At 43.6% G+C, this 21,545-nt stretch overlaps 1 protein-coding gene across 4 annotated transcripts in view; it reads right to left on the bottom strand.

The window, feature by feature from the left end:
* CHRM3 (cholinergic receptor muscarinic 3) overlaps positions 1–21,545 on the bottom strand; it is a 3,761,375-nt gene that overhangs the window by 1,436,391 nt on the left and 2,303,439 nt on the right. The gene's annotated exons all lie outside the window — the stretch shown is intronic.

Raw genomic sequence — 21,545 nt, 5'->3', positions numbered from 1 at the left:
GAAGATCAAGGGTCATTCCAAAGTAGAGGGACCAGACACAACTGGAAATGACTTAGCTGATCAGCTGGCCAAAACCGGGGCCATCCAAGGGGAGCTAATAGAAATAGAGTCCCTGTTGGGGGAAATCCAGGTCACTGCTATCACTAGGTCCCAGACAAATGCTCACAATGATCTTTCAACTGCCCAATGGAGTAAGGAGACCCCTGATGCTGATTTATTTACAGCTCAGAAGGGGGATCCAATCATTGGTAAGTTTTACCAACACCTTGAGGGCCCTGAGAACTTTCCCCTGACGGATACCGATTACATTGGGAAAGAGGATCTAAGAGTGTTGATGAAATGTCCAAAAATGTTCCGAATCCAAGACGGTTTGTTGGTAAGGAAATCCCAAGCTGGCCATGATCAGTGGGTGGTTCCTACCTCATTCCGAAGCCTGATGTTAAGTCACGCCCATGATGCGGCCACTGCCGGTCATAGGGGGTTTCATACAACACTTGAAATCTTAAGAGAGGTTGCATACTGGCCACACATGGGGCAGGACCTCGACCAATACCTGAAGGGGTGTCTTGTGTGTGCACAATTTCAGCCATCATCCCTCACACACCGTGCGCCTCTCCAAAAGAGGGGGATGACACTGACATGGTCAGATTTGCAAATCGACTTTGTAGGCCCTGTAATTCGCTCGTCTAGAGTAAACAAGTACATGTTGTCCGTTACATGCTTGTTTACCAAGTGGGTGGAATGTCTCCCGGCCCCAAACTGCAAGGCAGAAACAGCAGCTGCCCTGATGATTAACCACATCTTTTCCCGTTTTGGTCTACCTCAAAGGATTGAGTCAGACATAGGTAGCCATTTCACCAGCGAGGTAATGACAAAGATGTGGGAGATACTGGGGGTTAAAAGGAAGCTACATATTGCTTACTGGCCAGCTTCTTCTGGAGCAGTAGAGAGATACAACCGAACCATTGTGAGCATATTAAAAACGTTTGTGGCAGATTCTGGGCCAAGTTGGGATATCCGATTACCTCTGGTCCTAATGGACATCAGATCTACCCCTTCATTTGCAACTAAAATGTCACCATTTGAGTTGATGACCGGACGCAAGATGGTGCTTCCCCAGCATTTGCTCTACAGGACTTAAGAGCAGACACTGATAAATGCCTCCACTACTCATGAGTATGTGGAGAATTTAAGGAAACACCTTCAGCATATTTTTGCCTATGCTCAACGGAATCTGGAAAGATCAGCTGATAGCATGAAAACCCACTACGACCTGAAAACCACCAGGAAAGTATACGAGATGGGGGACCGGGTCTATCTATACAATTTCCAAAGGAACCAGGCCAAACAGCGAAAATGTTTGCCTACATGGAAGTGACCGTTTGAAATTATAGACAAGATCTCCCCTGTAGCATATAAGATCTGCATCCCCAAAGGTAGTCTGGCGGAAGGGGAAGACAAGTGGGTACATATAAATCAGCTAAGGTGTTGCCATCCCAGGCACACTCTTCAGCAACTGGAGGAGTCCTCTGCAATACCAGAGGTGACCGCTCCAGATTAATTCAGTTCCCATCCTAAAATATCCCACATATAATCTCTAAAATATTATGATTGGGAAAAAAAATGTTTCATGATGATATCTTGTTTTTCAAAATAAGAATGCTATGATCTATTCTCGTGATTTATAAAATGTATATGTCGCCCCACTATATCAATAGTGGTGGAAAAATGTCTATGAATAGGTATTGCCGCTTTTGCTTTGTCGTCCTAGGAGAAAGAAAACCTGGAGACTGGCCAAGGAGGACGACCGGGGACTGGGAGCAAAGATCCGAGGGGCCCGGGGTACCGCCCAATCCTCCCATTAGGACCAGCAAGGAGAACTGATTGATCGACTGGGGGGAGGAAAAGATGCTGAACTTCTAAAAGATGCTGAATGTGCCATCTACGGAATTGGAAGAAGATGAGGCGAACATCCCAGATCTTGCGAGTTCCATCAGTGAAAGATCAGAATGGCCATCGCAAGAGGGGGGGCTTGTGGGATGTTTTTACCCATGCATCCAAGCCCTAACATAAAACTGTGCGTTACTGGCATTGAAAACATCATGATGGCCCGAACTCCCCAGAGAGGCCCATGAAGAATAGGCTGCCACCCATTTTTGCCTATGTTGTGAGCACAGGAGGGCACTGCCTAAAACCACCATTGGGCTACACACACAGTAGCCTGAAACCATTGGGAATGGCAATGCTGATTGCCAAAAGCAACCCAGAACTGTGGGGAATTCATTTTCTTAATGTCAAAAATGGATGCAATACCGGTGCTCACCACTATCAGAAAGCCGGCGTTTTAAAACCACCAGACTTTGGTGTAAAACTGAACAAACAAACCCAAACCAGGCCAATGAAAGACTTGCTAAGAGGTGGATACAATGTAAAACTATATTCTGAAATGACTTGAAGGAAGTCATTATTTAATGTATATATAAAAAATAGCTGCATGTAAGTTGGATTTGAATGTAGAAAACTGGGAACTAAAGTGCATTTAGCTGAATTCTGCCTGACAACTACCCCCGACAGGAGAAACCGGCTCAGCCACTCTTCCCAGGCCTAGCTGCGTCCTGCTGCCCCTGCCAAAAGGAGATGACACCTCTCTGATTGGGTTAGGGGAGGAGCACCTGGGGACTGCAGGAAGTTGAACAAAGCCCTGTCCTGGACTCAGGCAAATGTTATATTGGGGGGGTCGTAAAATGGGAGAAACTGGGAGGGGCAGTGCCTCTGCTAGCAAGCTGAGCTTGGGGGAAGTGGACAAACCAGAAACTCCACCATGTGCTTGGGGGAAACCACACTCCTTTGGGCCAGATCATAATTTTAAAAAAAGATGGATAATTCATAGTACAGACTTGTCAGAATTATATAAGTAATATCATTATTCTTGTGATTTTTCTGTGCACGTTTTAAGAGGTGTTAGGACCCTGTGGTGTATTCTGGGGGGTTGCTAGCGGAAAATAGGGTCTTACTCCAAATGTCTGCATGTTAAAAATCTGACACGTCATCAATTAATGTCCATACTCCTTGTGCACATTTGTGGAATTTTTGGTAAATGTCCTATATTGGTAAACCGACCAAAAAGCACAAAATGTTGTCATTTCTGAATACCAGCTCGCAGGAACATGGGGCTTGAACAGAGACCTGTCTTAATTCATCTGTAATATGTACATGTAATGTCAACCACTTGTGTATCTGGGAAATATGTATTTGAATCAAATATTGATTTGTGGGCAAAATTGCCCAGGGGAGGATCCTCTGACCCATAAACAGACCTCATCATGATGACAATCCATTTCCTTCCCCCAATCATGGGAGAGGGGAGAATTGGGCCAATGACAAGTAGAGAGGGGCAGGCTCAGTTGTGCCATGCACACACCCACTTTCTCAACACATAAAAGCAGACAGTGCAGGACAGGTGGAGACATTCACTTTCCACTTTCTTGCGGGACGCTTTGCCGGGAGACTTCAGACTTCACATCCAGAGATCCAGACTTCAAATTCATCAATCTCCAGAACCTGTAGCAGAAATTAACTTCAGAATTTGTAGCAGAGAGGCCTGAATCCACAAGCTGAATCCTCTTCAGCAGGCCTCAAAACCAACCAAACTATTCAACAGCCGGGCAAGCTGTTTGAATTTTTGCCAATAACTTTTGCAAGAACCTGTAGCAGTATCCAGAAAGCAGTGCTGTATCCGGAACCAGAGAGAACCACAAACCAGACCATTGTGAGCAGAACCGGTGCTTGACAGACCCAGAGAGCAGAGCTGACCCAGATAGCCAGGACTTCAGAACCACCCGCCGGAAGTCCCGTCCAACCTGACCAGACCTTGACGGCTTTTTTAAAAAATTTAGTGTGAGTACTCACTGTGCCAAAACCAATCTCTTAGTTTAAAATAATCTAATCCAAACTATTTTAGCCTATTAGAACTGCCTCCTGGAATCGTGTCATTCTGTCATCTTTAAAACTGAAAACTGTCATCAGTCATTCTGAGCTTTAAAATTTCAAATCCGAAAAATGACCTTGACTAAATCGGCCGTATCTCCGGAACCGTTTGTGCTAGGAGCGAAATGTTATCTTAAAGCTAAGATTCTAGGCTTTCCAGCGAACCTAGAACCGACTTCCTACTCCTTATAGGGCCTCCGTAATTACGCTCGACGCACGCGATTAAATTTGCCACGATTTGACATTTTGCACAATTTCAGCCACGTGTAAAAATCAGCAGCTCCTTGCTTTCCTTTGCTAAAATTCGTTTTAACCTGCTAGATACTCATAGAGCATTGCTAAAGTGAGCCTGAACTAATATAAACTAGATATCACCCACCCTGAACCCCCTATAGGGAATTAAAAGCCTTTTTAGCATATTTTCCACTTAATTGCAACCACATCAAAGTATCTTGCCTGTGTTAAAACTCATACCTGTTTTCCTCTAAGCTTGCTAGGGGGGAACTGAATTATATTTGATTGCATTCCTGAGAACTGTGTGTCTTCTTTCCATCTCCTTATATTGCATAAAGGGGGGGGGAATTGTCAAGGAAAAGTGATTACATTGTCTTTTGTTGAAGCCATATCAAGTTATTTTCTGTACTGCATTTCATTCATCATTGCGTTTCCTTGAACCTTATAAAGCATTCTTTCCCACCTCATTCTTCTGTTCCTATTCATAAGTAACCAAGAACTGTGCGACTGTAGGATTACCTATTGCTGATTACTGCTCATATTCACAAGTGTGCTATCCATTATCAATTTATTTATAGAAGTGTGTGATATATATATATAATATATATATATATATATTGTTTAATTTTTCAAATAAACCTTTTAAATTTGCAAAACAAGCCTACTTCTTGGCTCAGTGGGGTCAAGGGGGATTCTAAGAGAGGGGTGTTATACAAGGGTTCATCATCCAGATTATAACCTGCCGTAAAAATACATAAATAAGGGCTTCCCTTGGGCATCCCAGACAAGGCACTGACTTAGTGGGTTTGCTTGATTGGAGTCACTTACAGAATGCACCAAAAATGTGTATTTGACTCAGAAAGGAATATGATTTTTTGGTTGAAGAGCCATGAATTACCCGACTCTCAAAAATATCAGGCATTCTGATTGACAGAGAATTATCCATCAAAGGGAACATTGCATCTTGGCAATAAAACCATTTCTGTCTCACGCCTTGATTTTATTAACACGGGGGTTGCCAGGAATATTGCTATTAGGACAAAAAAGCCTGCGAAATGTGGCAGCGAGAAATCTGTTACAAATCATCAGAAAACATGACCACATAACACTCGTTATTGCACTCTTTCCTGGTCAAAGAAAGAATTAGGTTTGAGGCTATGTGCATGACGCATCGGGCTATGCATGGAACTAGTGCTAGCTGATTGCATTACACTACACCAACCTAAAAGACAGCCAAGGCCAATTATGATCATTAGACTGGTAGGGCCGAAAACAAAATATGTCAAGGGCTGGAGGAAGATCCTTCTCCCATCAAGCAGCAAAGGGTTGGAATTCCCTGCCCGTGGTACTTAGACAGGAGAAAGATCAGCGATGTTTTAGGAAAAATCATAAAACCTTGCTATTTACCCCAAGTGCGTGCTTTGGTTTCCCTGGTTGCTTTTTTGCACTGTTTTTGGATGCAGTGCCGTAATGTCATTGGTGATAATGTGGACTTTACAAAAAACTCCAGACTTAAATAAATAATAATTTGTCTTCAGTAAATCATGGAACAACATTTGCTTACACTCCGTCACCAAGGATTATGATTTCATACTGACAACAACCATGAACTTTCTTTTTCATTAAGCGAGCTGCTCAAGCTGAGGCTTCCAAGTCAGAATTCAAATCAACATTTTCCAATCTCCCTGTGATCCATACAATGGCAGAAGAATGCCAGCTGGAAATGAAAAAAAAACATTCCACTGTTAAGACTCTCTGCTCGAGGGCCCCCGAGTACCTCCGGAACAATAACATAACTGTGCACCCCAAACACAAAACCAATCAAACGGTGTGAGGATCTCGCCATGCCTTGAACTCCCTTCAACCAAAAATGCTGATGCCAACCACCTCAGCTTTGGAAAACAAAATGTACACATGCTCAACACCACCCCCTGGAATTAAACGTTAAGCTGACAGGGAGGATTGTTTGCAGAGGTAGTCATTCATCCATTCCTGTACAGCTTTCATAAACTCTGGTAGATGCAGGCAGAGGAGTAGAGGCAACAGAAGTGTACTACAATCCTTGTTTTTTTACGGTCAACATTAGCAGGCGGATGGTTCAGGTTGCAGTGGAATGTTATAGTTGCTGAGGACCCAAATCAGGGAAAAGGCAACGCTTTGTGCCAACATCCTTATACTTGTAACTCATAGCACATTACATTGGCCCTAGTAGCATTGCCATTGCCAGCAGAGCAGGACGAAGGTACTTCTCATTTGTGATGTTCACTTCATTATTTGTTTATCCACATCAACTTCACACTCATCTTTTCAACTCATGTGTGAAGCTAACATACATGCATGGAGGTGGTGCTATTTCAACAGCATGCATGACGCGTGTACACAACACTCGTATTTTCTATTGTTCATTGGGCTCATGGACAATATTGGTCTTCTGATGACAGGTAGATGACATGGGCATTCTTGGGAGGATAGCTCAGGGGCAAAATGCTGATTGCTAGGAAAAATATAACGGTGGGAATCACTGTCAAGAATTCATCACCCAATAGATTCAGAGCATGTTTGGTATGTACAGTACAATGCTGACTGCAGACTTCCCCATCCATCGCCCGGAGAAGTGTTGACAAGAGTGATTTCTTTGGTGGAGAGCAACTAAGACACTTGAGTATATCTGGCGGGAAAACACGCACGTGTTTCGATGGAAACCCATCGCAGTGTGTCAAACTGTGGGCCCGCATTTGACTTGAAGCCTTTACAGAAGAGAATAAAACCTGCGGGAATGTCGCCACGTTTCAGAGACTGTCAGTCAACTGTCACACGGGCCTTTCTAGAATTAAACGGAAAGAAACAGAAAGACACCTTGTGGGAATCTGTTCTATTGTAGTCCATGACTTCTTGTTGCGAGCACGTTATGGTGGTCAACAGAGCACAGGTAAACATCTTTCAACCAACTCCCCATGTACGACCTTCAGTTGGGTGGAGAACATACATGCATCAATCCCTCCTTCCGCTCTTTTATGGTAAAATAAGTCTCGCCCCAGGTCTGCAGCATCCTCCTGGCCTCCGAGCACTAGTCGCCCACCCCATTCAGGAATGTTCAAATCTATGCCCACTTAATCCTTTGGAAAAAGCTGCCAGCTAAAGCCTTGCTTTAGAAAGGAAAAGGCGCATGTTGAACGGCGACAATGACAGCTCAAGTCACGAGTATGAATGGAGGATAGCACAGGGGCAGGTGAAAGCACGACCCAGTTGAGCTACAGAGGTTCGAATCCCGGATCCACGCTTAGAAACCGAACTCATTAAATAAATAAATAAATAAATAAATAACAAGTACTTCTCTTTGGTCCCTTGATTTTTTTCATGTTAAAAGTAGAGGTTAAATGTCATATTATTTAAGAATTGAACTATTGTTTATGTATCCCAATCCCCATACAACCCCTCTCTTGCCTGTACACATCTTTCTCATAGATGTTTAACTCGTCTCCCTCTTCATCCTTCCTTTCCTCTCATGGATCTTCCCATTCCTCTACAATCTAAAGTCTTTATACACAAGGCTTGGACACAGTGGACCACTATCCACACAATCCTCAATGTTGTTAGACACCCTCACGCCCCTGCATAATTCAAAGAGTTTTTTCAAATAATTACTTAGAAGTAATTCCTGTCGGTAAAACAACTGGATACCGGAGTCGATTTAAGGAAAATCCAATTGCACACCCTTTTAGTCAAGACTGGGGGCACCCAGCTTGGAGAAATGAGGAACTATAATGAGTTAGCATGCCACCTTTTAGCTTTCTTTAGATTCATCTCATTGACTTCAATGTTAAGCACCCTGTGATAAGGTTCTCTGTCCGGTCTTCTTGGTAGAAGGTGGGTGTTCAAGGATGCCTGGTATCACCATCTGCTATAAAATCGTGGACCCGTATAAGGGTGTGGGGTCTCTTGCCAGGCCCCACTATGCCCGAGCAGTGGATTTGCTTGTTTGTTTACTTTGCTTCTAAAGGGCTTCATGCTGAAGCTCTTTACAGTAAATTAATGAGATGGTACAATTTATAGCTATGACACAATTTAACAGAAGAGAAGAAGAAAGAAGAAATAAGAGACCATAAAGAAAGAGATGCAATGATGACAATGTTGAACCAAATAATAGAATAAATGAAATACAGCAATAATGTGACCATTGTGGGACAAACATCTAACCAACCTGCTTAACCTTCAAAAATAGCTAGAGGAGGATAGGGGCTTGTTACATGATTGCACAACATGCCTCTATCCCATTAAAATACAACTCATATGCAATATTGCAGCACTTTTGCCGGGACATCCTCCACCTGCAAGACATTCTTGTGTCATCCTTCACAGTCCAGGCAGTGCATTATCAGGACTGGCGGGCCAGATGAAGACTGTACCACGAATGGTACAAGCTAGGTACCACATGGTGTGTGCTGGAAGATATGCTCCCCAAAATGACGTTCTGAAAGTTTGGAAAGTTTTGATAGAAGAGAAATGGGATGGAAGTTGGAAACAATCAGAGGATTGGCCGTGGGTATCTCTAGGATAGGAATAATAGATACATGTTTAAAAGATGCAGGAAAAATGACATACTAAGGCAGATATTGAAGAAAGAAACAAGATAAGGTACACAAAGAGGATAGACCTTGGGAATAAGTGCGGAAGGAATTGGGTCAGTGGGAGAGGCACTAGGGTGAGCTTTAGCTAGTAGGAGAAGAACATCAGCATTGGAAACTGGAGCAAAGTGGGAGATGAAGGCATGAGGAATATGTGTGGGAGAGGAGGATGTACCTGATGGAAGAGAAGCTTTGATATATCATGACAAAGAGAGAGGACTTTCGAAGAGACAGAATTATTGAAATCAGAGGCAGTCAAGGTAGAGTAGTTGAGAGAATAGTCCATGGTAAGAGGAGAGAGAAGGCGTGCAGGGGTTTGGAAGAGACGCCTAGGGTGGGTGGATTGAGTGTGCAGGAGATCAGAAAAGTAAGCACGCTTAGCAGATAATAGGCATTTGTCAGACAATATGGTAGGAAAAGTAGGAAGAATGATCAGGTGTTGATTTAGATTTAAGCCAACGCCTTTCAAGTCAGTGAAGGAAATCATGCATAGAGCGGAGATGGGGGGATAACCAAGGTTGAGAAGGTTTCTGAGTAGGGTGAAAGGCAGACAGAGGATGAAGCTGATCTAGAGAGCAGGAAAGGGATGAGGAAATAACAGAACCCACCTCATCAGCATTGAGGGCGGAGAAAAGTGGAAATGAAGGGAGGGCAGAAGTACAGGTAGTATTAAAAAGCATGGGATTGAAGCTTCGAAGATCACATCAAAAGCATGTTGTTGGGAGAGAGAACAGAAGAATTTTGCGACGCTGGGGAGAACAGTGACACTGAAAGCAGATGAGACGGGTAGGGCTGACACTGGAGAGGCATTGAAAGTTGAGATAAAGATTAAATCAAGAGAGGAACCAGATGTATGTGATGAGAGAGTTACAAGAGGCAAGAGAAAGTGATAATCAAGAACAGAAAGAAAAGGAATAGTTGAATGTGTAGAATAGTTGAATGTGTAGAAGATAAGTGAAGATTAAAGTTGCATAGTAATACGACAGGGGTGGGACTAGGCAAAATGTGAGACAAAAGATGGTCGATATCTTTACAGAAAGAGCCGACTGGGCCAGGGGGGAAATAAACAATGATGAATTAAATAGAAAAGATTTAGCAAAGATTCTATAAGTGAATTCGAAGGAAGAATAAGATGGAATAATAACTGGGGAATATGTTGGAGGCCTGCACCAGGATCCCAAGGAAGGGAGAGGAAGAAGTCCACTCTTTCATACATGCAGAGAAGCACAGGTGGCCAGACCCATGGCAGATGTTTTGGGATTTACCCTGTTGTTTCCAGCTGTGAGACAGTCATTGTACCAAGAGAGACACAGACTCAAAAGTAACAGGTTGAAGACCTTTATTATAAAACTTTGTAGGGTTGGTATAAAGCCTAACTGGCCCTAGCTCTTATGGGGCTGTTGCCTCAGCTGATGCTTCTAAGGGCCGTGCATGTCCATAAGTACAAAACCAAAGTCTGTCTGTGTCCAAGCCTATGCTTGCCCTCACTCTTAAAACAAATGTGATGTTATGTCTTCTTAAAGAAAAATGGTGGTTCAAAAGGAAGTGTAAACCACGGCTGGTTTCAGGTAGCCTTACCATCAGGTTTAGTCCTGATAGTTTAAAAATAGTTCAATGCAAAAAAGGGGTGTCCTTGCGATCTTCCCGGTATGGCTCTTGTAGTAAGACAATGCAGTTCACAAATGTCTCTGGGTCTCTTGCAGTTCCCTTCCCCAAGCTCCGATCCCTCTGGTTCCAAAACAAAGAGTCACAGTTACTTTTAGGGGTCTCTGGGTTCCCTTCCCCAAGTCCAAGCCTCTCTCTTTTCAAAGATTTCTCTCGTAGTTTCCTTTGGGCCTCTCAGGGTTTCCCTTCCCAAATCCTAGGCCCCTCTTGCCTCAAACAGTTCACTTACAAGTTCACAAATACAAAACACCAAATGTTCGACTTGTCTAGATGCACCTCTCAAAGCACAGTTCTTTCTGTTGAGGTTGCAACAGCCTTTCCTTCCCTTTGGAGGATTTCGCTCCCACTTCACTCTCAGTGGAGCTCCCCCTTTTTCCACCTTCTATCAAGTGGTGCTGTATACCTTCTTTGGTCAACACCGGGGCAGTATCGGGGACTTTCTAGAATGCAGGGCTTATGCTCCTCCACATGCGCAACCATCCTAGCCCCTCTCCTTACACCTTTTTCCTCTCTGTGCCTCTTTCACACTTTTCAGGCAACTTCTGCCTTTCCGCGCCTCTTGCACACTTTCTTTGTCTTGCCGTGCCTCTTGCACAGTCTCTTTACCTTGCCGTGCCTCTTGCACTCTTCTTTTGCCTTGTGCGTCTTTTACACTTTCCTTGCCTTGTTGTGCCTCTTGTACACTTCCTTTCTGTTCGCCTCGTGCTGCTCGCACCTTCTGCACTTTTCCTTCTTACTTTCGGGTCACTTGTACCCTCTCTTTTCTTTTCTATTCTTCACATCTTACGGTTTATACTTTCTCTGCTTTAGCGCCACACATGCTCCTTTTTTCTCTTATTTGCTTTTGTTCTTCAATTATTGTGCCACTTGCACCTTCCGCTGCTAATGCTCCCGCTCCAGCCAGCCGCAAACTACTGAGTTTCTCTCTCTCTCCCTCATAAAAATCACTGAGTAGCGCAGCGTTGGTGGGCAGTTTCCATGGGATGGGTGTGTCGAGGTCAGGGTCTCATCACCTGCCCCTCATGCACCCTGGGGAACGAGCACTGGCCTGGATACAGCCAACAGGGCACAGCTTCCCCCAATCTGGCTCCATGCAGACACGGCTCCCTCATCACGGTGTAACCCCTCTGACACACTGGGTCAGAGTCCTGGCATCCGGCTCTCCTCTGGATCCTTTCGGCTCCTCCAGCTGAAGCCTCTTGTTCCCTGGCTTCCACGATCCATCTAGCAACCCCACCTCGCTCATTTACTCTGGCAGAACTCCACCTTTTATACCTGAAGTGAGGGTCAGTTGGAGTCAGGTGTGTATGGTTGGTGTTGAGTGCCTGAACCTGCCTGACTCTATGAAGTGGACATGTTAGTGGCAGAGTACAGGTCTTTTACATTCATCTTCCTTTTCATAGTACCTTTCACATGGGTAATCTCTAACTCCCAGTTGCCTCTTCCTCGCCCCAGTACATGTTGGAAATGGAGAGGGGAGATGGGATGAGACTGAAAATACCCCATAAAGGCTGAGGGAGAGTGTGTTGATGTACAATTGGGAAAGGGGGAATACCATGTCTCGCCTTTAGGCATTCTCCTTCCAATCCCCCGTGACCCTCCACTCAGGTGATCCTCCCTCACTTTTCCACCCCCAGGGTCAGGCTCCAAAAGTGATGGTCCTTGCCTGGACACCTGAATGGAAGATCCCAGGGGAGTAGGTAGGGGAATACCTGCAGGTTTCTCACATAGGCCTGACTTCTTCTGTTAGCCCGGCCTAGTATGCAGGCATAGGTAGGGCCTTGAGACCCAGGAAAGGTGTCTCCCCATATATCGAGAACATTAAGCTGAGTACCCAAAGCCAATAAATAGATGCAAGAGCCAAAAAAGAAGGGTGAGAAGACTTAAACCCCAAAGACCGAATTCCAGAACAGTCAAAAAATATGTTGGTGAAGCGGTACCTTGTCTGAGAATTAGATAACCCAGTGATTTATTGTTGTTGTTTGGTCCACTTGTGTAACAATCCCATATAAACTTGTATATTTGATTGCAAACGTTTGTGTCGCTCTCCTGTTGATCTTGCCCAGCTGCACGGTAAACCCATGAAAGGCTTTAGCCTCATTCTGAAACCAAAGTTATGAAGCTTCTGCAATACCGGCCGCAGCGGGGCAGGTAGTGGGTGCAGGGGGAATTCATTACGGGCATGGAGCTGCGCGAGAAGGGTTTGAGGCTTATTGGAGACCTTGGGGTACACCAAAGGGAGAAATGACAATGGGGTTTGGTCCTGGCTGCGGCAATCATTTCACAAACGCCTGTAAGTTAGACTGAGTTTGATATGGCTCTCAGCCTTTCAACCAATATACTAAGAAGGTTTAAATGAGGGCCCAGGCTTTTCATGTGTCAAACAGACCGTTGTGTTCTGTTTGCCTTTTGTGCTGGCCACAACGGGAGAGAGAACATTGATATGTACAGAGTATATGCTGGTTCTGAGAATGCTCTGTATATGCGTTTGAATGAAAATTCTATATTTGTGTCAATTGGGGATGAGCTATACAGTGAGAGGTGGCCGGGGGTGTTGGTCGTGTTTATGTATACACAAGGAAGTGACATCAAAAAGAGTAGCTGAAGGACAAAGCCTAAGTAACATATATCCTAAGCCTCCTGTGTCGATCATCTGGAAACTCAAGCCGAAGACAGAACGTTTTGACATCGAGCTGCTTAAGGAACCCAGAGGTTTGCAGGGAAATTATGAGGTAAGTGACAGGCTGAGAAATGGCACCTACCAGTAGCCCTGAAGGTGAACTATGCAGCACAGAAAACGAAATAAAGCATTTGTTCACGTTTCAAGTGGTAAACATTTAGTGATACACCTCAAGGGATGGTTGAAACGATGTAACTATTTTGAATCAAGTTGGTCTTTCCCATCAATAATGTGGAGTTAACACCCGATCTGGCAGGCCGGATCGGTTATCGGCCCACGGCGTCCCATTGTATGAAGGAAAATCCTTTACCAACATGGCCCGCAAGGAAAGGGAAGGCGGGGCTCCTTATAGAGCCCTTCTTCCCTTTCCATGGTGCCCGTTCTGAGCAGAGAGGAGGGTGCGGCTGCAGCGGCGACTGCCCCCGCAGCTGCAATAAGATAAGTTGGGGGCAGGGGGATTAAAAATAGAAACAGGGGGATGCGGGTGGGGGGAAGATGGTGGCAGGGGAGCCCACCATCAGGCGGCTTGGAAAGTGGGCTTACACCCTGACTGGGTGTAATCTGCATTATGCTTCATCTTTCTCTAACAATTATTATTGCTATGGGACTCTCATAGACTAGCCTTCCCGTGTTACTAATATTGGAGCAAAGTTACTGAGTGCCATCACTCTGAGGCGAGCTCCAGGGCATCTAGGGTTCACTTGTAGCTTAAAGAGCTCCCTATGAACATTGCTGAAACTTCCCCTTAGAAGAGACTATTGGTTGCACTGTAGGTCCAACATTAGCACCATTCAGAGTTTGTACGATGCAGTCGACCTAGGGAGCATTTAACAGTACGATTCAATGCTTACCTAGTGCCTTTAGTGTTCCTGAGGCCAAGGATCACCATACGAAGCAACTTTCATTTTGTCCGGGGTGTTTGTCCGGGGTGCATCTGGAGGCAGGGGACTGTGAATCTGAGAGCATTCCTGGGGCCCATGCTGGGATGCTGGAGATTGCAATATCAGGAAGCACAGAGCATGCTGCATGGTCCTGCCGCATCTGATGATGCATGAGACTGTTGCTGGTAAGCATTCTATCAGCTATGTCTTTGATGCTGGTAGGGCCAATTACATTCAGAATCTCTGCTCATTACATTGGGCAGCATCATACGTGTGCGACACGCTCCTGTGTGTTCCTGTGTTGAAGGAGCACCAAGGTGCCTTGGAGAGATCTTTTGTGGTGAGGCCCTGTTCAGCGTCAAGTTTTCTAATGGCACTGTGACTGTACATCCTTTGTACCTGGTGGATGTCATGAAATTCTTGGTCAAACTTGTGGATTTCTCTCCCTTTGTATGGATGATACTTGTGGCCATAGGTCTGGAACTATTCTTGCTCTGTCTCATTCTGACCACTTTAAGACCATTTGGGTGGTGCTTCACCTCTCTTTGACACACACATGCGCATTCTTAGATCATTGTTTTTACAGGAACTTATATAGTTTATTTGGTTTACTTAGTGGCCCTATGTGTCAGGCAATAGTCATGCTGTTATATGTTCATTGTGTCTAATGTTGTTGCAATAACTACCTATGTTATGTGAGGATAGGAGGGATAGTTAGGTAGAATAAATACCTCGTCTCTATTTACATGCACTTGGTTGTATTGAAAGTCATTATATTGATGATTAACTGATGTATGTGTTTCCTGAGAGGTTCAGTGAGTTTGGAGGGACATGTTTGTTCATTGAGCCTGTGCATGGTGGATGTGTTTTGTGTATGGTGGACGTGTGGTCTGCCTATATTTCCCTCTCAATGCTGCATGTCAATTGTTGCAGTTGTACCAGGTATCCTGTGGGGAATGATTGTTTATTGGTATTGATGATGGGTACTGTGGCAGCTGCTGGCTAGGCTGCCACCCAGTTCTGGTGGGACCGCGGAATGCATATGTGTGTGAGTTCTTGTGGTGGGATTTCAGACATGCATCTTTGTGTGCATTTTGGTTAACGCTTAATGTGTATGCCAGTCATGCGGGTCTATGGATGTTCAGTAGGTATCCAGTCTTTCCATGCAATTAATTTCTTTGAAATTATTATCCATCGTAATTCATTCATTAAAATGCTTTTCCATCGAATAAAAGCATATTCATTGAATGAATTTCGATGGATTGAGGAAAGGGTCAATTTTTTTTTTATGGGAGTTGGGGTGGGAGGTTAGGGAAAGGGCCCCCTGGGAGTTGGTGGGATTTAGGGTAGGGACCCCCCCCCCGCCCTCAATAAACACAAGCTAGAGGGAGCATTCCAGTGCTGAAATACATTATAGATTTCAGCACTGGACAGCTCCCGCTGACTGGTGTCGTGTGTGGTCATATATTACGTTATATGGAGCTGGCCAGCACTTAAATCTGAACAGCTCCGTATAAAATGTGCAGTGTGCATTTTCATTATATTGTCTTGGACTTGCCCCCCCCCCAAATAACATAAAAGTGCACACTACACATCTTATATGGAGCTGTGCAGATTTAAGCACTGGACAGCTCCATATAACGTTAAAGCATTTTACATGTTTCATCGACTTTCCATTTAAGAAATGCAAAGTGTTTATATGACGAACCCCTTTTCACTGAAAGGGTTTCGATGTATAAGCACTTCACACTGTATGGCCATTCGATGGAAACATTTTCGTTGCATGCGTTTCGATGCATCCCATTTTCGATGGAATGCATTGGATGAAAAGACAATCACCCTTTCCGTATATGTATGCTGGGGGTATTGCAAGCCTGTTATGAAAACTCTTCAGAGCAGGGTTTGCCTTGGTTCTTGAGGTGTGTCCCAGCTTTGTGGCACTGCTGCAGACCTGGTCTGAGTATGGAAGGCATAGAAGCACATGTGTGTGTGATAATCTGTCCGGCTATTGTGGAGTTTATTACGGTACCTGATTGAACATTACTATGATGAGCAGCTTTTGTAAAAACTTTGGAGCACTTGTCTGTCACAAAGCATTTGCTTATCAGTCTTTGGAGTGGCAGGTTTTGGCTTAGTCTCGGCATCGTGGGACTCGGATTGCATTCATGGTTGGCTCGCAACCAGGCTTGGACAGATGTGTCGCTGGTGTTTGGCCTGGCTCTTTATGGCATTGATAGAGCTTGCCTATTCACTAGGTTTAATCCATCGTGTACTGTGTGCTAGTGTGGGTGAATGGATGCTGTGTGTTTGATTCATTGTACGAAAGGAAGGTGCCTTGTGCCCTGTTTGCCTTTCGCGCTGGCCACCATAAATGGGTGATGGAATATTGATGTGTGCAGCGGAAATGCTGTCTCAGAGAATGTTGGGTGAGTGGGTTTGAATTATAGTTCTATGTGTATCAACTGGGGCTGATCTGAGCTCAGAGAGTTAGTATTTTTTTTGTTGTTTTATTTGTGTATACCTAAGGCTTACTCAGTAACATACTCCGTAACATAAAGAAGAGTAGGTGAAGAATGAGGTCTAAGTAAAATATATCCTAACACTCCTGAGTCATTGACTTGGAAACACAACACAGCCCTTTCTCTGAACCAAAGGTCCATGCCTGCAATTCCCCTTAGCACTTTGCTCAAAACTAGGCCCCTTCCAGAGATGCCTGAGGCCTATAGGGAGATATTTTATGGCCTGAGGTTAACAGTATCAGCTGCCTGAAATAGACATTGATGAAGAGGGTTGGGGGAAATACTCATTTTTGCAAAGTACGCAAACATGTGTATGATGGTGTGAAATGAAACCACTGTTCCAAACCCAAAATCAGGAAAGGAGCGAGTGCCCTGGCATTGGAGAAAACTGAGAGCAGTGAAATGAAAAGATTTGAAGGCATCTGCAATTGAGGAAGATCGTGGAGAGGACAAAAGAAAGAGAGAGGCCATGGTATGGTCTAGAAAATTAGAGAAAGTCTGTGGGGAGGCCTCTACAATGAGACAGACTATATAATGGTTTAGAGAAGTGAAGGGCATCAGAGGGGACTGGAAGAGAGAAAGCACACAGAGAGGTCTAGAGAAGCCAAGAGACTATGTAGAGGACAGAACCAGGAGTACTTGTCCAGAGGGGAGATTGCCTAAGGAAGCAATTTTTGGCATTTGTTTGCAGACTAGGGATGGACATTGGTATGATAGTTGTTGCTTACTGTGCCTTAGAGAGGCCCAGCTTCACTTCCCTGAGGAGGCCCAACAAGTTTGAAACATGTGTCTGTGGTTGCTGATGGTACTCTTGTTCAGAGGAGAATTGCCTACCATTTCGGTGCTGGACTACTCTTGTGGGTGGGACAAAGACTGATATGCAAATGGATATTTCTCCTCAGTGAAGTGTGTAGTGAGCGGAAACGTGGTTGTAGACCCTCCTTACTAGAAGAAATTCCATAGAACAGGGTATTTCACCCATGTTCATTCTCAGTAGAGGGGCTCCCACACTCCTTTTTCAGTTTTGTGGACATTTATATTTGGAAGTATATGGATAGCCTGGAGGCTAAAGGACTTGTTAAGAGTAGGTTTGGACTTTTATGTTGGCCACCCCTTTTGGAACTTTGATAGACTAAGGTGTCTCCTGAGACATAGAGACTAGTTAAGTCCAGGATAAAGACTTTTATGTTGATTTGATTTGGCATCCCGAGGTGCTGGGAAGATGCTGGAGTACCCTGATTCGTGTTGATGCACCCGTGACACTGTTTTTCAGATGTATCCCTTATTATTGTTCACGTGTTTCCTCAGCTCCTGTAGGCATTTTCCCAACCCAAGTCTTGACCTACCAGTACTTAATAAAAAGCTACCTTACTCTGAACTTGTACCATTTGGTATTCCGATCCGAACTTCACACAGATCCAAAGAGTAGTCTCACAATCAGTGAAGTATCAGTGAGGAAGGCCTCCTACAAAATGTGATTATTTATTTATTATTATTATTTTTTATTTGGTTGGATAATAAAATCATCCTTTCAAATACATATATACAAAATCAAAAGATAATTTCATCCAAAAATGTAAAATAATGTCATAGTTATAATATATGCATCATTTCCATGACTGTCCACTGATGTAGCTTAATACTTCATAGCAAAGAAATGAAATACATTAATTACCTTAATTTAAGACAAAATAATCACCATTACATTTCATTATATGTCAATAATGTTTCCTTGTCCATCCTTTCATCTTTAGGAAAGATTGCATCCAAGAAGCGAACTATTGCCACTCAAATTGACAGTTTGGAGGAATCAAATAAACTTTGCCGAATTTCACTCAATTTCATATTACAATAGTTGTCCACTATATGACTCTTAAAGTGAATTTGGTGTAAGTTAGTCAACATAGAACATACCATTATACAATGCTCTAAAGTTTCTTTTTCGCCACTATTTAGGCAAAAGCGACAATAGTTTGATTCAATTGGATTTTGTTTCCTTCTAGCCATAATCTCTCGTGTCGGCCATAAATTCAGCCTGAATCTTAAATATTGATTGCGTATGTATGGTGATGGACATTTGGTAAGATAATCAGCCATTTTCCGATATCTTTTGGGCAGAAACAGATGGGGGTTCAAATCCTTCTATTTAAGGCAGATTATGTGATTCAGGGAAGTTAAACATTCTCCTGAAGTTGAGTAATATAACAGAGAATAATATATCATAAAATAAATGGTGCATATAACTGTATAACATGATGGCAAACAAATCCAAATGGTAGTCACTCCCAGTGAGAGAAGTACACCGATGAGGAATAACACATTAACATTTTGGGGAAGATTCAAACTCACATGAAAACTGAGTACCGTACCATCGATAATGCATACAACTCTATAAAATTACATTTTAGATGTCCGAAAAAGGGATCCCTCACTGACAAAGAAGCATACAGATGAGGGATAACACCTTAAAAGTGCACTTTTAGGGAATTTGAAATGTTCATTAAAGCTGTGGAATGTGTCATAACTCAACATGAGCTGCAAAAACCTCTACAAGATGATATTTAGTAGTCCACCTATACACCTTCGGTGATTCTGGACCTTACTGCAAAGACGCAAACCATATTCACCTCACATGTCTGGGGCAGAGGTAAATCTCATAAATGACACTTGTCTGACCAGGGGTGGGGGGCAAGGGGTCCGAAAGGTCAAACCAATGTCTGAATCTCATGTATGCCTGGGCGGAACCACGCTGAGCAAAAGAGACGTGGTTCAAGGTTCTACCATCTTCCTGGGAATACTCAGGATTGTATGCCATTTTAGTATCGTTTGAAATGGACTGTGCACTGAAAAGGCACCAACTTGGCCAAAACATGCAATTTCCCAGCTATTGAAACTATTTGCCAAACTATTCAAGGGCAATTTTAATAATCTTTATCTCACAGTAAATGTTTTCCTTCCACCCCAATCGCACCTGATAACCAGCATGTGGCTATGCCGGTATGCCACTCTGAGGACTGGTGGATGGCCCCACTGCCTATTTTTCTAATCCTTTTGTGCCCACTGCCTTCACCCTACAGACAGCCCATCCTAGGATCTCTCACTTCTCACAGCTGGCTGAGCAATTCCAGACCTAGAGTTTGACATGTTACTGTAACTTTTAAGAGAGAAATTAACCTCCAAACTTCAAAGGTACTCTGAAACGCAGATGGAGCGACACCATGAAATGAGTTAATGATGAATTTCAGTACTCAATTAAAGTACTAGAAACTGCCCTTACACATTGTACACATGTTCCTGGGAGCATTGTGCTACATCCGATTCCCTGATCAGTGTTATACTTAAAATGCTCTTCCCCTATGCTGCAGGCATGCAAACTATCAGAATCTCCATCCCCGCCTTCCATCCTTTATTTTACCTGAACAAATGTCAGCTTTGTTTAACTCAGTCTCTGCATCTCCCTTCCTCTATTCCGATGTCCCTTTCTATTTGCCCCACAGAGGAAGGTCTGGGCACAATACTCCACTTTCCCGACCAGGCCTTGTACCGTTTGGATCCCTGCGGTAGTAACTGGCACATTAACATAGCAATTGGTTCAGGAGATATGGCCTAGTTACTAAATTCTTGAATTTGGAACCTGGATTCCTGGATGATATCTGGTCTCACCTCATCAAACAATTGCTTTTCTGCCTGTGCCTCAGTTTGCAAATGTATGTTACGTACTCTCTCAAATGCATGTGTCAACCTCCTAACCACAGTCAAATCTTAGTTTCTATTCTTTGCTCTCTCTCAAATCCTGCCCGCTATATTGTTCTGTGAATGGCATTGTTCGTTAGAGATGCTCTTTAGAGCACGCCCCTGTTTCTTGGAGCCAGTTGTTAGCCTCGTCAAACATCTTGATAAATATTCGCTAATACAATTAACACCTAAAATTGCATTTAGTTACTCATTACTGGCTGCAATGGATTAATATGGTCTCAGGAGGATAGCTCAGGGCAACACGCTCCGTTGGAAGCAAGATGATGTGGAGCAACACAGGTTCGATCCCCAGATCCGTGCTTAGAACCCTTTGGGTATTAAGCGAGTTATAAATATCTAATTACAATGTATTTACAGATATTGAGACAGGAATGAACTGGCTGCCAGGCAATCCCCTACATGCTTAATGATTGGTTGAAAATCAAGCGAAAACACAGTGATCACCGCAGACATTTTTGGACGTTTTTGATTCCATCAAAAGCCGAAAAACGTCCAAAATAGAATCATCACCTCCATAGATAGCACAATCTTTAAAATATGACTTTCAGTTGTGAAGCATGAAAAGTATTCTCAGACTTGTTGAAAGTATTTTTATTCCCCACGAACATCTTCATGCCCCCCCCTCCCGCCCACTTCCATTCCCTGCTGCTGTTCTAAGACTTTTTGCAAATCAAATTGATATTCTACTTTCGGTTTTATTTGCAAAATTAGAAAAACAGAAGGACAAAAGAAATCTGGCTTTTTTACCTAAGAATTGAATTCTGTCTGTTTGTCGTGGTAGGCGTTTACTTCAAAGATGTTAGACTTGGAAATATTTTGACTTCCAAAAATATGGAATGATTCAAATTGTTAGGCTTGGAATTTTATGACTTCTGCTTGCAAAAAAGCAGACTGAAGCACTGGGTCCACATGAGAAAACGCTGCCCCTGGCGTATAAGCAATCTTCTGCCTTAGCGGGGCCGCAGCATCATGCAACCGGTTGCAAGTTAGCATGAAAAAAGGTTTGCATTCAACAACTCTCTTGTGAGGGTTGAAGTGGCACTTGAGCTATAGGAACTGAGTTCTGGCCTCTAGCTGACTTGTGAACTCTTAGGATGAAACTTAAAGTACCTCCCCACTACTCTCCCCCCCATTAAGTAAATTCAATATTTATACTACATATGTATCATTGAGGGACAGCTCTGATTGAGCGTCTATG

This window comes from Ambystoma mexicanum, chromosome 4q, assembly GCF_040938575.1.
Source record: "Ambystoma mexicanum isolate Mex_15411 chromosome 4q, UKY_AmexF1_1, whole genome shotgun sequence".
In the NCBI taxonomy this organism is placed as follows: domain Eukaryota; kingdom Metazoa; phylum Chordata; class Amphibia; order Caudata; family Ambystomatidae; genus Ambystoma; species Ambystoma mexicanum.
The sequence above is the reverse complement of the archived record's forward strand: the minus strand, read 5'-3'. Positions and strand labels throughout refer to the sequence as shown.